This window comes from Carlito syrichta, unplaced genomic scaffold (assembly GCF_000164805.1).
Source record: "Carlito syrichta isolate Samal-C Ts95f unplaced genomic scaffold, Tarsius_syrichta-2.0.1 Scaffold314155, whole genome shotgun sequence".
NCBI lineage: Eukaryota > Metazoa > Chordata > Mammalia > Primates > Tarsiidae > Carlito > Carlito syrichta.
In genome coordinates, this window is record NW_007258251.1 from 310521 (window position 1) to 316437 (window position 5917).

The 5917-nt window shown below is 47.1% G+C and overlaps 1 protein-coding gene across 5 annotated transcripts in view; it reads left to right on the forward strand.

Moving 5' to 3' along the window:
• The first annotated feature begins 2143 nt into the window (after nt 1-2143).
• Nucleotides 2144-5917, forward strand: part of IAH1 (isoamyl acetate-hydrolyzing esterase 1 homolog) — a 10098-nt gene continuing 6324 nt past the window's right edge. For 2 of the 5 annotated variants that reach the window (XM_021719122.1, XM_021719124.1), the window contains exons 1-2: nt 2144-2232; nt 4363-4511. The gene's annotated coding sequence lies outside the window, so the exon portion shown is untranslated. Of the gene's footprint in view, nt 2233-4341; nt 4512-5917 lie in introns of those variants that run through there. The other 3 variants (XM_021719125.1, XM_021719123.1, XM_021719126.1) reach the window with 3 other exon arrangements.

The window sequence follows — 5917 nt, forward strand, 5'->3', positions numbered from 1 at the left end:
CCCAGCGCCGGTCGGCCCCGTCACGTCCTCGAACTCTTCCGCCCTCCAGGCGGGGTCGCCGCTGAGCCTGGCCTGGCTCTCCTCACCGTCCGCTGGCGTCGGCTCGGTCTCGAGGTCCCCAGGGCCTCCTTCCTGCGCCTCCGAAGGCGGCAGAGGCGGAGGCTTGTTGGTCAAGCCCGCGGCCTCCAGTAACGGCCCCAGAGGAACGGCGGGTCCTGGCCGCCTCGGCGCCCTCCGCCACGCCCTGGCGGTGAGACCCGCCTGGCGCTTGACACCTTCGGGGGTCGCGGTGCCTTGGACGGTGACGCTGCGGCGCTCGGGGTAGAACACGTGTTTGCATTCGTGCTTAGAAAGAACCGTGTCTCGCCGGGCGCGGTGGCTCACGCCTGTCACCCCAGCACTTTGAGAGGTGGAGGCGAGAGGGCTGCCCGAACCCAGGGATTCGAGACCAGCCCAGGCAACTTGGCGAGACCCCCGTCTCTCCAATAAATCAAAAAATTAGCCGGGTGTGGTGGCGCGCGCCTGTAGTTCCAGCTACGTGGAAGGCTGAGGCGGAAGGATCGCCGGGGCCCAGCGGGTCGAAGCTGCAGTGGCCGTAAGCGGGCCGTGCCACTGCACTCCAGCCTGGGCAACCCGGGTGAGACTCCGACTCGGAACAAAGGAGAAAGAACCGTGTCTCTCAGGAGAGAGGGGGACTGCCTGGCGAGGAGACTGCCTGGCCACGTCTCGCGGGGGCCAAAGCCGAACGCACGCAGTCCGAAGCGCTTTCCATTCTGCATCGTTTTCACAGGGAGTTTAGGGTAGCCTGGTACAAGTCGAGGTGCTTTGTTTTCGTCCTGGTGTCTTCCTTGGCGGTGACCGTTCTCTTTTTCCCAAAAACGTGGGGTCGGGGCTCCGGGCACGAACTGGCCTCCTTCGAGGAGTCGCCTGGTTCACTTCCCGCAGCTTTTGTTCGTACTGCCTGTTCCTGCGGAAGGTGCCTGGAACCGATTCACCTCTGCGCCTCTTCTGGGGGAACAGGTTGGCCAGTTAGAGTTGATCTTGAAAATAAAATACCTCTGAGAATAAAGGAGAGGCCGGGCCAGGCGGCTTATGCCTGTAATCCCCCCACTTTGGGAGCCCAGGCGTTAGAGGAGAGCCTGGGTAGCATAGCTAGACCTTGCTCCGCAAACATTTTAGCAGATTGGCTTGGCGTGGTGGCAGTCACCTGTATCTCCGCTACTTAGGGGGAAGCTGAGGTGGGAGGATCACCTGAGTCCAGGAGTTGGAGGCTGTGGTAGCGGTGATTGTGCCACTGCACTCCAGCCAGGGCGACAGAGTGAGTCTCCAACACACACACACACACACACACACACACACACCAAAAAAAGGAAAAAAAAGATAAGCGTTTTATCCAAGATCATTCCAGCTTCCATTAAGGAACAATTCTTTCAAGTATGTTCCTCACGGTGTGTGTGTGTGCACCTGTCTCTTCTAACATTCAGGCATGACTTTCTCAAGCAGTTTTTTGTGTATATGCCAATAATTGGTAATATTATTTTTAGGCATCTGGAGAGGTGAGGGCTTTCTAAATTCCATGGGAGTGTATATCAGAAGATGTTCACCCTGAGTTCTGTAATCAATAAAGCCGGGAATTTCCTTACTCTCTCAACCATGGAGAAGTATTATAGCATGGACTTTATTTCCTAACTGAACTACACACAGCTGATTTTTGTGTGTGTGTGTGTGTCAGGGTCTCACTGTCACCTATGGTGGAGTGCAGTGTGCAGCAGCTCTGTCCATGGTTCACTGTAGCCTTGACCTCCTAGGCTCAGGCAGTCCTGCTACTTCAGCCTGTGAGTATCTGGGACACAGGCATGCACCACCACATCCACTAATTTTTATCTCTTGAACATGTTTTTTTTTAAGTAACTTTGCTGCCAGGTGTAGCTACATGTAATCCCCAAAAGAGGCCGGGCTCCTGTGAACCCAGCATCAAGGCTGAGGCGGAAGGATCGCCCGAGCTCAGGAGCTGAGGCTGCAGAGAGACCCTAGCTCAAAAACAAAATCACCAACATGACCTTTGAGTGAATCAAGTGATGAAGGCCACGACAAAAGGGGAGCTGCTGGTTAAAAAACAAAAATGCCCTTAGTAGAATGTTCTGGTTATATTGATAAGTAGTAATGGACTTTTCTTCAGTTTTCTTTTCAGCAGGGTGGATGGGGAGCGTCACTGGCCGACAAGCTGGTCAGGTGAGAATGGTTTCTAGATTGATACTTGAGTACTTACTAATGGACGATGTCATTATCTCAGAAAAAGAGTGTTTTAAATACCAGAAAAATTTCTCCTTTGTTAATCTTCACTTACCTTTCCTGGGTATATATGGGAAGAGGAACAGAAAATTTAATCTTCATTCAGTCTGACAGACTAGGTATTATAGGGTTCATCTTTGAGGGCTGAGTGGACTCAGAGAAATAAGTAAATAGCCATGCCTGGTTGCTAGTCAGGGACAGAAAGATCTAGGCACCAGCCACCATGATTATAGAACTTGCCATTTTTGTTTGTTTTTTAATAATTTTTTGTATAGACAAGGCCTCACTGTGTTGCCCAAGCTGATCTCAAACTTCTGGACTCAAGCAATCCTCCTGCCTCAGCTTCCCAAAGTGCTGGAATTACAGGCGTGAGCTGCTGTACCTGACCAGAACTTGCAATTTTGCTGCTATACCACACTGTGGTAGGAAGCTGTTTTGCCTTTTGTTTTTTTGAGTCAGAGTCTCACCTTGTCACCCAGGCTGGAGCACAGTGGTACGCTCACGGCCACCACAGCCTCCACCTGCTGGGCTTAGGTGATCCTTCTGCCTCAGCCTTCCAAGAAGCTAGAACTACAGGTGTGCACCACCACGCCCAATTATTTTTTTGAATTATTGTAGAGATGAGGTTTCGCCAAGTTGCCCAGGCTGGATCTTTTGTTTTATAAGTGCTGTGGTGACCAAATCATTGGGTGGATGAGAGACAGACTATTTTGTCAAAATTCTAGAGCACTTCATTTTAAAGTACTGTGATTGGAGTCTTTAAGAGGACTGTGTGGCTTTTGTAATTTATTACAACATAAAAATACTCAGAATCTCACTTAGAAGTATAGTTGTATAGCCAGGCATGGTGATGCATGCCTGTAGTTCCAGCTACTTGGAAGGCTGAGGCAGAAGGATCACCTGAGCCCAGCAGGTTGAGGCTGTGGTGGCCATGAGCGTGCCACTGCACTCCAGCCTGGGCGACAGAGTAAGATTCCAGCTCAAAAAAAGAAAGAAGTAAGATTGTTATTGTTGTCTCCCTATTTATAAATGTTACCTGAAACCTGTCAGTGTGGTGTCATAACAATGTGTCCCCTCCTACTGCTTTCTCTGGAGTCCACTGCCTGGCATTGTCGCCTGCAGAGTTATTCATTAGTGCACTAGCTTCTCTGCTCAGTTGCTTAGATGCAGAAATCTGGACCACACACCAAAATGAATCACACCAACTTGCTAATCATAAGTTGAGCCCAATATGCATTTTATTTTAAGAGAACATCTTACTATTGACTTTAAATATCTACAGATATTTAAGAATATAAACCCATCTGTCCCTCCTACCATGGATTTTTCTGAAGTCAGTCTCAGATCATACCATTTTACCAAGTTTACTTTAAGAGAAAAAAGCCCCTCTCACATGACTGGTGTCATCTAAGGGGTTTTAAACATATTGCCTCATGTAATCCTGAACTGTGATTAGCCTCACTTTACATGTGAAGTGGTAACAGTGCCCAGGGCCACACCTAGTCAGTGGTGGAGCTGGCATGCAACCCAGGCAACCGGCTTAAGATCCAGGGTTGGTGTTTCCATTATACCATATAGTACTATGAATCGAACTAAGAAGGGGAAGAAAATGCCTGTTAATGAATTGGTTTAAATTGAAACACAACTGATGTATTTACTAAAATTATTGAATCAAAAGCAAAAATCTCAAAAACATTCTGTACACTTATCCCAAACTAAACCATGGTTACATTTGAGTTCCAGCCTATTAATGACTTTTTACCTAAGATACTTGCTCAGGTTAATATCTGTTGCATGCATGAAACCAGTCTACAGACTAAATCATAGCTCTTTCACATGCAATTATTTATAACTTTTTTCACTGAGGAATGTAAATTTACCTGTATCTTTGAACAGCTGAAGAAAGGTTAGCATGCTTCGGCTACAGTCTTGCTCTTATCAGTGAAACCTGGGGTGGGTCAGAATCTTGTGATGGGATTAGAAGCCCAGAGAGCGCTCTCACTAGAGGTTGGCTACCGGGACTATAAACACTTTCACCTATAATTCATCTTTAAAATTTTTTCATCTCAGAAAATGTGATGTTCTGAATCGTGGATTCTCAGGTTATAATACCAGATGGGCCAAAATTATCCTTCCAAGATTAATCAGGAAAGGAAACAGTTTGGACAGCCCAGTAGCAGTTACAATTTTCTTTGGGGCCAATGACAGTGCACTAAAAGGTAAAGGCATTTTTGTGTTTTTTTTCATTTTTAATCATTTTTATATTACAGCAAACTTACATTTATATACTTTTAAAAAACTGTTTACTTATCTCCTAGTGGATAAAGTTTTGCCAAACTTAGGAGTTTCCTGAATTTATTGATATGTATTTCTGGCTTTGACATCTGGTGAATTTTATTCCCAACTCGTTTTGTACACGCCTAGGTTGTTGGTGGACCTAAATGTGCAAACACTTTAATGTTTTTAGAGTCCCTTAGTGATTTGCTAAGTTTCTCGTGTTTTTCTCTTTAGTGCATGTATTTGGCAGCAGAGGGCTCAAGGCTGTCCACCTTGCAGTTTGCGTCACACTGTTGACAGAGGAGTATCTCAGGGCAGCAGCAATGCTGACCCAGGTTAGGCTTGAGTCTGGGCAATGGGGAACTTGCTGTGGAAAAGGAGCTGGTTGGTCCCTCCTTGTTGCTGAAGAATTACTGCTGACCAGAGTAGAACAGGCTGTGTAAAGGCCTTTGCTCTCTTCCCTTTCTCTTCTTGAAAGGAGAGCCCTCCACGGGAAGGAGAAAGACTGGCCTTTGCTTTGGGAAGTCGGGTATTCGTCTTCCAGAGACTTTTGTGCCCCCCTTGTGTCACAGAAGTGACATGGTGTGCTACCTATAGCCACACCATGGGGAACATCTCAAGTGAGGCCGGACATAAGAAAGAACACTGCCAACTGCACTTGAGAGGTTTTTGCTGCCTAGAGAAAGATTATTGGTTACAGGTATTAGTAGAGACCGTAAGCTATCTGGGGGGAAAAAAGTAAATCTTTACGTCTTGCTGTAAGAAAGAAAACGCCAAAAAATATAATTTTTTTTCAACAAGTGAATTTTATCAAATTTAGGATAAGTGAAAATATTTCCTGGCCAGGCACAGTGGCTCAAGCCTGTAATCCCAGCCCTTTGGGAGGCCAAGGCGAGAGAATTGCTTGAGCCCGGGGGTTTGAGATTAGCCTGAGCAACTTGGTGAGACCTCGTCTCTACGATATATCAAAAAAATTAGCCAGGTGTGGTAGCCCACACCTGTAGTTCCGGCTACTTGGAAGGCTGAGGCGGAAGGATTTCCGGAGCCCAGCAGGTTGATGCTGGGGTGGCTGTGAGCGTGCCACTGCACTCCAACCTGGGTGACAGAGTAAGACTCTCACTCAAAAGAAAAAAAAAACATTTCCTAAGCATAAAAGCAATGGAGGAACTTGCAAAAGAAAAACACATGTATGAAGTAAACTTAAAATAGCTTATAAAAAATAAAAAGAAGCCGGGCTCGGTGGCTCAGCCTGTAATCCCGCGCCTTTGGGAGGCTGAGGTGAGTGGATTGCCTGAGCCTGAGGGTTCGAGACCCGCCTGGGCAGCGAGACCTCATCTCTACAATAAAT